At 49.7% G+C, this 10,306-nt stretch overlaps 3 non-coding genes across 3 annotated transcripts; all 3 read right to left on the minus strand.

Moving 5' to 3' along the window:
• Positions 1–726: 726 nt before the first annotated feature.
• trnak-uuu (transfer RNA lysine (anticodon UUU)) lies at positions 727–799 on the minus strand. The gene has a single exon. It is a non-coding gene; the product is annotated as a tRNA-Lys (tRNA).
• A 2,633-nt stretch (positions 800–3,432) lies between these two features.
• Positions 3,433–3,506, minus strand: trnak-cuu (transfer RNA lysine (anticodon CUU)). Its single transcript has one exon. It is a non-coding gene; the product is annotated as a tRNA-Lys (tRNA).
• Positions 3,507–4,897: 1,391 nt separating this feature from the next.
• Positions 4,898–4,970, minus strand: trnav-cac (transfer RNA valine (anticodon CAC)). The gene has a single exon. It is a non-coding gene; the product is annotated as a tRNA-Val (tRNA).
• Between the last annotated feature and the right edge of the window lie 5,336 nt (positions 4,971–10,306).

A 10,306-nucleotide genomic window follows, 5' to 3' on the forward strand; every position in this document is an offset into this window, starting at 1 on the left:
TGAGAGAGTTTGGTAGAAGTCTGTGTGAACAGAGAGGTGTGTACAGACACTGACTGGACTCAGCCTGCGTGTGAACATTGAGCACGGAATGGGCTGTGGCTCGTATGCGTCAGGCTGGCCGAGCGATCTCAGGTGCTGATTTTAGCGGTAGCTTGTCTTTGAACTGGCGATTTTTGTCTCGCTCCTGATTGTGTGGGTTTAATTTTTTGTAAACCCATGAACGAACTGGAGTGTGAGCGTATGATGAAACTGACCCTCAACCCACCCCCACCCCCACCCCAAAAAGGCACCTGCTGCTGGGGAGTCAGACTCGCTTCCCCTGCCCCTGGCGCCGCAGGTTACTGTTTGTGTCTGTGAGTGAGTGCAGCCCTCATCCTCCCCCAGTGTCGCTGGGAAAGGCAGCAGCACTGGGTAATGGAGCTCTCAGTGAAGCGAGCGGCTGCAGAGAGAGAGAGAGAGTCTGTGTGTCGCTGCACTCCATCAGGCTGCAGGGAGAAATGAGGAGAAAGTGAGGACTGCAGATGCTGGAGATCAGAGGGAAGTGTGTGGTGCTGGAAAAGCACAGCAGGTCAGGCAGCGTCCGAGGAGCAGGAGAGTTGATGTTTCAGGCAGAAGCCCTTCACCAGGAACCCGAGAGTATTGAGCCTCCTGATTGACTCAAAGCAGTGAAAGATCAGGGCACGTCCGAATGGGAGAGAGTGTGTGTGTTTTAAAAGTGGAGCCCTCCGCCTAACGTGGGGCTCGAACCGACGACCCTGAGATTAAAAGCCTCATGCTCTACCGACTGAGCTAGCCGGGCGACGCGAACGCATTCCCGCCGACTGCTGTGGGGGGAATTGGCAATTACCTTTTTCCCATGTTCTCACTGCAAACACACAGATCCAGAGAGAGAGAGAGATGTAGAGAGAGAGAGAGTGACTCTCAGAGCCTGAGTCTACATAACTCTGTGTCGCCAGCAAGCCACTCAGATCAAGGAGCAATTCGGGACGGGTAACACCCTCTGGCCGCACCAGGCGATGCCCCCATCCCATGAGCCATCACCAATCTCATCCATTCCCTTGTAAGGTCAGGAGAGAGCATCCGCAACTGCTCTCCAGGTGTCCACTCTCTGTGAACTTGCAGTTATCTGACTCTCTGCTGCCCCTGTCTGGGACCTGGATACAAATCCCAGGTCTACCATTAACTTTTCTCTGAATAAAAAAAAACGATTGACCAGATCTCAGTCTGTTACAAACTGTGAATCTGCCCAAACACAACATTATCTTGTGAAGGTATAGCTCCAATCAAACACACTGCACTGACAAACCACAAATACCTGCAGCAGCTCAACCCGCTGTTTCTTTTTGCAAGATGTCTTTCTGACACTTGATGTCACAGGGAGAAGGTGAGGACTGCAGATGCTGGAGATCAGAGTCAAAAGGCGTGGTTCTGGAAAAGCACAGGCGGTCAGGCAGTATCCCAGGCGTGGGAGAATCGACATTTCGAACATGAACCCTTCATCAGGAATGAGCGGGTTGGGGCTGTGAGATTTGGCCCACTTCCATGAAGGAGCGGAAACACATAAGATAAAGCACGATGACAGCATCCAGGATCGAATTGGGAACCGTTCACGGAGGAGGCGAACATGACAACCACTACACCATGGGAACTTCACAAATGCCTGATCTTTGCACATGTCATTTCTGGCTTGGAGTCACCCCTGTGATTCACTGTGACCAGGTCAAATCTCTGAGCAAGAGCTGGGACACACTTCCTGACTTCAGTTGCGAAAGAAGTAAACATTTCTCTTTTGAATCATCACAGGCAGATATAATGGAGCATTTCAGTTCCTCCCAGCTGCTTTGACGAGTGCATTTGACCTCCATATCCAGTGAGGTCGGTGCTGTGCCATAAAGTGTCAGAGAGATATTTTGCAAATAGAAACAGCAGATTGAGCTGCTGCAGGTATTTATGGTTTGTCAGTGCAGTGTGTTTGTAGCTGTGCCTTCACAAGATAGAGTTAAAAATCTCACAACACCAGGATATAGTCCAGCAGATTTATTTGGAAACAATGGCTGTTGAGTTCTGCTCCTTCATCAGGGAGCTGTGGAGCAGGATCACAAGACACAGAATTTATTGCAAAAGATCAGTGTCATGCAACTGAAAGAATATATTGAACAAACCTAGATTAGTGTTAAGTCACTCCCAGGAGGTCAACAATAACCTCCGGTACAACTCCTCCATTTCCCGCACCTCTGCCCTTGAACCCCACCTCTCCAACCGCAACAAGGATAGAAACCCTTTTGTCCGCACCTTCCACCTCACCAATCTCTGAATACAATGCATCATCCTCCACCATTTCTGCCACCTACAGTCAGACTTCAGCACCAGAGATACAGTTATGAGACTGTGCGTGTGTATGAGCCTGTGTGTGTGTGTGTGTGTGTGTGTGTGTGAGACTGTGTGTGTGTGAGAGAGAGAGAAGTGTGATGCCCAGTTCAATGTAATAGTGTAGGGCCCCCCTAGTGGCCGGGCTGTGAAAAGCATATTGCTCAAGTCTCACTGAGCCCTGCTGCAAGATTTGATTGGCGAGACGGGGTCCTTCAGGACAGAGGGGGAACAAAGCATCATTGTTTGTGTACATTTGTACCGGAGAGGGGCAGACAAATTAACAGGCTGGAATGTGGGTGAGTGAGAGAGTTTGATAGAAGTCTGTGTGTACAGAGAGGTGTGTACAGACACTGAGTGGACTGAGCCTTCGTGTGAACATTGAGCACGGAATGGGGTGGGGTTAGTATGTGTCAGGCTGGCCGAGCGGTCTCAGGTGCTGATTTAAGCTGCAGCTTGTATTTGAACTGGCGATTTTTGTCTCACTCCTGATTGTGTGCGTTTAATTTTTTTGTCAACTCATAAACTAACTGGAGTGTGAGCTTGTGATAAAACAGACCCCCAACCCAACCCCCACCCGCCAAGGCACCTGCTGCTGGGGAGTCAGACTCGCTTCCCCTGCCCCAGGCGGGTTTACAGAGCCGCAGGTTACAGTCTGTGTCTGTGAGAGAGTGCAGCCTCTGTGTGTACGGCCCAGACCCTCTCCCAGTGCCGATGGTAAAGGCAGCAGCACTGGGTAATGGAGATCTCAGTGAAGCGAGCGGCTGCAGAGAGAGAGAGTCTGTGTGTCGCTGCACTCCATCAGACTCCAGCTCGTAATTAGGAGAAAGTGAGGACTGCAGATGCTGGAGATCAGAGTGGATGAGTGTGATGCTGGAAAAGCACAGCAGGTCAGGCAGAGTCCGAGGAGCAGGAGAATCGATGTTTCAGGCAGAAGCCCTTCACCAGGAACCCGAGAGTGTTGAGCCTCCTGATTGACTCAGAGCAGTGAAAGATCAGGGCGCGTCCAAATGGGAGAGAGCTGTTGTTCGGGAATGTGTGTGTGTTTCAAAAGTTGAAGCCCATCGACCAACGTGGGACTCGAACCCACGACCCTGAGATTAAGAGTCACACGCTCTACCGACTGAGCTAGCCGGGCCACACGCGCGCCGTACGCACTACTGCTGTGGGGGGAATTGGCAATTACTTTTATCCCATGGACTCACTGCAAGCACACAGATCCACAGAGAGAGAGATGTAGAGAGAGTGACTCTCAGAGCCTGAGTCTACATAACTCTGTGTCGCCAGCAAGCCACTCAGTTCAAGGGGCAATTAGGGACAGGTAACACCCACTGGCCTCACTAGGCGACGCCCCCATCTCATGAACCATCACCAACCTCATCCATTCCTTTGTAAGGTCAGGAGAGAACATCCACAACTGCTCTCCAAGAGTCCACTCTCTGTGAACTTGCAGTTATCTGACTCCCTGCTGCCCCTGTCTGGGACCTGGATACAAATCCCAGATCTACCATTAGCTTTACTCTGAATAAAAAAACGATTGACCAGATCTCAGTCTGGTACAACCTGTGAACCTGTCCAAACACGGCCTTATCTTGTGAAGGCGTAGCTCCAATCAAACACACTGCACTGACAAACCACAAATACCTGCAGCAGCTCAACCTGCTGTTTCTATTTGCAAGATGTCTTTCGGACCCTTGATGACACAGGGAGAAGGTGAGGACTGCAGATGCTGGAGATCATAGTCGAGGCTGTGGTGCTGGAAAAGCACAGACGGTCAGGCAGCATCCGAGGAGCAGGAGAATGGAGTTTCAGGCAAAAGCCTTCCATCAGGAATGAGGATTGTGAGCCAACGGAGTGGAGAGATAAATGGGAGGGGGAGTGGGTCTGGGGGAAACGTAGCTGAAAGTCTGACTTGGAGATGGAAGTGGGGCTGAAATTGGATAGATGACCCATAAATCGCAGGCAGTCCCCAAGCGGAAATAGACATGTGCAAGGACCCTGTAAGTGTTTAGTTTCCATAGTGTAGTGGTTGTCATGTTCGCCTCATACGCGGAAAGTCTCCAGTTCGATTCTTGGTGGGAGAATTATGCTGCGGTACTTTATTTTCGACATATCGCACTTTCATCTCCATTTCCCCCCCCTCCCCCTTCCATTGATTTCTACACCCCCTCGGCTCACTGCCTGATTCCTGATGGAGGCCGTCTGCCTGACACTTCGATTCTCCTGCTCCTGCTGCTGCCTGACCTGCTGTGCTTTTCCAGCACCACACTCAGGACTCTGCTATCCAGTCCTCCATCTCTCTGACAGTGAGAGAGAGCCTGGATCTCAGGGATTTGGCTCCAAGATCCATGTTGCGAGACTGACGTCTTTAGAAACACACACCTTCTCTCCAACAGCTCTCTGACCCACTCCAAAATCTCCACTGACCTCTCACTGACGCTGTCCCCAGGAATCAATTCTCAGCTTCGGATGGGGGAACATGTGAGTGCGGGCCTTTTTCCCGAAAGGAAGATAAAGTACCGCAGCATAATGTTCCCACCCAGGATCGAACTGGGGACCTTTCGCGTGTGAGGCGAACGTGATAACCACTACACTATGGGAACTGTACACTAGCTGCCTCCTTGTTCATGTCTATGTCCGGCTGGGGACAGCCTGTGGTTCATGGGTCATCTGACAAATTTCATCCCCACTTCCATCTCCAAGTCACACTTTCAGCTACGTTTCCCCCAGACCCACTCCCCCTCCCATTTATCTCTCCACCCCGTTGGCTCACAATCCTCATTCCTGATGGAAGGCTTTTGCCTGAAACTGCATTCTCCTGATCCTCGGATGCTGCCTGACTTTCTGTGCTTTTCCAGCACCACACTCTCGACTATGATCTCCAGTATCTGCAGTCCTCACTTTTTCCCATCTTTAAACTTTGAACACCGTTCACTTCCTCTTTGATCAGCGGACTCCACATAAATTCTCTCTTTCTCTTCTCTTTCTCTTTGGTCTCTCTCTCTCTCATTTACTCCTCCCTGCCATCCTCGCTTCTGTATAAAAAAACATCCTTTTCCTCATTTGGAGGTGCCGCTGGTGGACTGCAGTGTACAAAGTTAAAAATCACACAACACCAGGTTATAGTCCAAGCGGTTAGATTGGAAGCATTAGCTTTCAGAGCGCTGCTCCTTCATCTGATGCGTGTGGAGGACACAATTGTAAGACACAGAATTTTTAGCAAAAGTTTACAGTGTGATGTAACTGAAATTATATATTGAAAAATACCTTGATTATTTGTTAAATCTCTCATCTGTTAGAATGAAAATGATAGTTTCACTTCTTTCATATGTAAATCACAAAACCCTATCTCCCTTCGTTGTGAAATCCCCGTTCGGTGTTCTTTGTACCATCGCGTCTAGGAATGGGAGTTGGTTGTCCTTTTCTTCCTCTCTCGTGAATCGGATTCCTGTGAGTGTGGCGTTGATGATCCGGTGTGTGTTCTCTATTTCTGTGTTTTTAATTATTACAAAGGTGTCGTCCACGTATCTGACCCAGAGTTTGGGTTGTAATTGCGTTAGAACTGTTTTTTCTAACCTTTGCATTACTGCTTCTGCTATGAGTCCGGACATCGGTGATCCCATGGGTGTTCCGTTGATTTGTTCATATATCTGGTTGTTGAATGTGAAGTGTGTTGTGAGGCACAGGTCCAGTAGTTTAAGTATGCCGTCTTTGTTAATAGGTTCAGCGTCCTGTTGTCTGTTATGTATGTCCAGCAGGTTGGGTATTGTTTCTCTGGCTAGGGTTTTGTCAATAGAAGTGAACAGTGCCGTTACATCGAATGAGACCATGGTTTCTTCCTTGTCTATGTGTATATTTCTGATGTTATCCAGGAATTCTTGTGTTGACTGTAAAGAGTGTCTGGATCCGCTGATCAGGTGTTTCAGTTTCTGTTGTAGCTCTTTAGCCAGTTTGTGTGATGATGTTCCTGGTAGTGATACTATGGGTCTGAGTGGAATGTCTGGTTTGTGTACTTTAGGTAGTCCATAGAATCTGAGACCAGGTTTTTTTCCCGTGATGGAGAGGCTTCCATCTGCCCGGTTTCTGCCTCATTTTGCTGATACGCTCCTCCCAAGACTTGGCGCATGCCCCAGTCCCCCCGAACCAAATACCCAAACACCCTGACTGAGTGCTGCAGACTGGCACATTCCAAGGTCCAGGACTACGTGTTGAGGGACACTCTGAAGCTTGGGGCAGCTGCTGCCAAGGCGCGGTGGGGAAAGACTACTATGTAACATCTGCCTGCCTAAGGAAGAACAGGGGGCCCATGCAGTCATTTGGGCTCTGCTGACACCTCAGCTAAAAAATGTAATTGCACAGACCTGTAAAGAGGAACGATTACTCTGTTGCGGTATGCAAAGAAATGGAATGTTTACATATGTATGGCTTGTCCAGTTGTATAGATCATCAAAGTATTTTATGAACAAAGTATATTTTTGAAATTAATAAAAGAGCTTGTGTGCCCATGGACTTTAGTTTGGTCGGGGGGTAATGATATCCTGTTGCGAGGAGGCAACTTCACCATCTCCGAGGTTAAGGAGGTGGTGGGCGGGCGCCTCGTCGTCACTGACGTCATGTACAGGAATGCTCCCCTGAGACCGATTAATGTGTCCGCCCCAGTGGGTAAGAGTGAACGGTTGGCCGTCCTGCAGCAGCTTCCACTGTTGCTGGCTACGTCCAGGCCGGTCATTCTGGCCGGAGACTTCAACTGAATCATTGATGCAGATGGGGGGGGGGGGGGGAGGGCGGGAACAGTAAACTGGACGCCACGTCCAGAGTCCCAGAGTCCTGATGGACACGGTAAAAGATGCAAAGCTGCACGGCGTCTTCAGCATCCCTGAAGAGGGAGCGCAGCGTAGATACACCTGGTCATGGGCCGACGGGTCTATCCACTCAAGGATAGATTGCCTGTTTGTGTCCCGAATGCTCTGGGTCAGATCCACCGACGTCAAGCCAGTGTTCATCTCTGACCACTGCCTCCTGCTGGCCGACTGTCACCTACAGGATGAGCAGCGGGCTGGTAAGGGAACGTGGAAGCTGAACACAAAGTTGTTGAAACATTGAGGAGTTCAAGAGGGACTACGCAGGTGGAGAACCATGAAGCCCCTCTTTGAGTCCCTAGCGGACTGGTGGAAATCTGTCCAAGAGAACATCAAGAGGTTCTTCATCCTAAAAGGTGCTCAGGAGGCGAGAGAGACGCGGTGAAAGCTGTCCCAGCTGTCTCCATTAGGAATGTGACCGTGAGCCAAGGGGGTAGTGAGATAAATGGGCAGGGGAGCAAGTAGTTTCCATGATCTCTTATGTTATTCTTATGTCACGGTTAGATATTTAGTGTCAGCTTTTGTAACAACGATCTCTCATTCCAGGTCTACTTAATATTTTCCTAATGTCATGATTAGATATTTATTGTCAATAGTCTCAAGCAGGCTGACTCTACCCACTATTAATTAGATATTTAATGTCATGTCCCAAATATTTATGGTCCCAATCCTGTCATAGTGATACTTAACAGGGAGTCTAGCTTTAGTAACTATGTTATCTCAAATCGTCATAGTGTACTTTCTGCCTCAACCTTATTCTGCTCATTGGTGTAAGAGCTGTCCACTATTATTATTCCATCCTACATTCCACAGATCCCTTGCAACAGATCGCCAGTGATCTTCATGGTTTAACCCTTCCCATGCTTTCATGCTCTTTATTTCCCATAACGGCAGAGCTCTTGGAGAATTGAACAAAGTGTCTTTCCCACCCTCTATTCCAACCAGACCCTCCTCCAAATGAGTTGTTTTAACTCCCCAATGGGAGGACAGCTTCTTCTGGTATTCATAGAGGAGACCATTCTGCCCATTTAGTCCGTGCTGGGGGAGGATGGGTAGGGGAAGGGTTCTCGCTGAGGGGATGGTTAAACAAAATGAGCCCGTGGGAGGAGTGCAAAGGCAGCGCTGAGTGAGTGAGAAACTCCCTTAGTGTCTGTGTGACTGTGTGGGTAGGTGTGACTCTGTGTGTAACTGTGCCTCTGTGTCTGTGCGTACGGGTGAGTGTGTGTGTGTGCGGATGACTGTGAGGCGGCTAGTTCAATGTGAGCGCCTAGGGGTCCCCTAGTGGCCTGGATGTGAAAGGCACTTTGCTCAGGTCTCCAGGCGCACTGCTGCAAGACTTGATTGGCGAGTTCTGGTCGTTCAGTACAGTGGGAGAGTAAAGCATCATTGTTTGTGCATCTTTGTGCCAAAGGGAACTGACAAAGCAACAGGTTGTAATGTGTGTGTGTGTCTGTGTATGTGTGTGTGTGTGAGAGAGAGAGGGAGTTTGATAGAAGTCTGTGAACATAAGGATGTCTACAGACACTGACTGGACTGAGTCTTCGTGTGAACATTGAGAACGGAATCGGAGGTTAGTATGCGTCAGGCTGGCCGGTCTCAGGTGCTGATTTCAGTTGCGGCTTGTCTTTGAACTGGCAGTTTTGAGTCTTACTCCTGATTGTGCGGGTTTAACTTTTTGTCAACTCATAAACGAACTGGAGTGTGACCTCGTGTTAAAATTGACACCCACTCCCACCTCCCCTCCCTCAAAGGCACCTGCTGCTGGGGAGTCAGACTCGCTTCCCCTGCCCCAGGCGGGTTTGACAGAGCCGCAGGTTACAGTCTGTGTCTGTGAGTGTGTGCAGTTTCTGTGTGTACGGCCCAGACCCTCCCCCAGTGTCGATGGGAAAGGCAGTAGCACTGGGGAATGGAGCTCTCAGCGAACCAAGCGGCTGCAGAGAGAGAGAGGGAGAGAGTCTGTGTGTCGCTGCACTCCATTAGACTGCAGGGACAATTAAGGAGAAAGTGAGGACTGCAGATGCTGGAGGTCAGATTGAAAGTGTGCTGGAAAAGCACAGCAGGTCAGGCAGCACCCGAGGAGCAGGGGAGTCGACATTTCGGGCAGACGCCCTTCACCAGGAATCCGAGAGGATTGGGCCTCCTGATTGACTCAGAGCAGTGAAAGATCAGGGCGCGTCCAAATGGGAGAGAGCTGTTGTGCGGAACGTTGTGTGTGTGTTTGAAGATGGGCGCATATCGCCCAACTTGAGGCTCGAACCTGCAATTAAGAGTCTCATGCTCGACCGACTGAGCTGGCCGGGCCTTGCCCCGGCCTCGGTCACTCCTGCTGTAGGGGGAATTGCCTTTTTTCCATACACTCACTACAAACTCACAAATCCACAGAGAAAAAGGGAGTGACTCTCAGAGTCTGAGTCTACATAACTCTGTGTCGCCAGCAAGCCACTCAGTTCAAGGGACAATTAGGAACACGGTAACACTTTCTGGCCTCACAAGGCGACGCCCCCATCTCATGAACCATCACCAACCTCATCCATTCCCTTGTAAGGTCAGGAGAGATCATCCACAGCTGCCCTCCAGGAGGCCACTCTCTGTGAACTTGCAATTATCTGACTCTCTGCTGCCCCTGTCTGGGACCTGGATACAAATCCCAGGTCTGCCATCAGCTTTTCTCTGAACAAAAAAAATGATTGACCAAACACAGCCCTATCTTGTGAAGGCGTAGCTCCAATCAAACACACTGCACTGACAAACCACAAATACTTGCAGCAGCTCAACCTGCTGTTTCTATTTGCAAAATGTTTTTTTGCCACTTGATGTCACAGTGAGAAAGTGAGGACTGCAGATGCTGGAGATCAGAGTCAAAAGGCGTTGGTGCTGGAAAAGCACAGCAGTATCCGAGGAGTGGGAGAATCGACTTTTCGAGCATCAGCACTTCCTTAGGAGTTGGGGCTGTGAGACTGGGCCCAGCACCATGAGAGAAAGCGCAATGAATGCACCCAGGATTGAACCGGGGATAGTATGCTTCGGAGGCGGCTGTGATAACCAGGAAACAACAGAAACTTCACAAGCACTGCCGCTTC

The sequence above is a fragment of the Hemiscyllium ocellatum genome, unplaced genomic scaffold, assembly GCF_020745735.1.
Source record: "Hemiscyllium ocellatum isolate sHemOce1 unplaced genomic scaffold, sHemOce1.pat.X.cur. scaffold_898_pat_ctg1, whole genome shotgun sequence".
NCBI lineage: Eukaryota > Metazoa > Chordata > Chondrichthyes > Orectolobiformes > Hemiscylliidae > Hemiscyllium > Hemiscyllium ocellatum.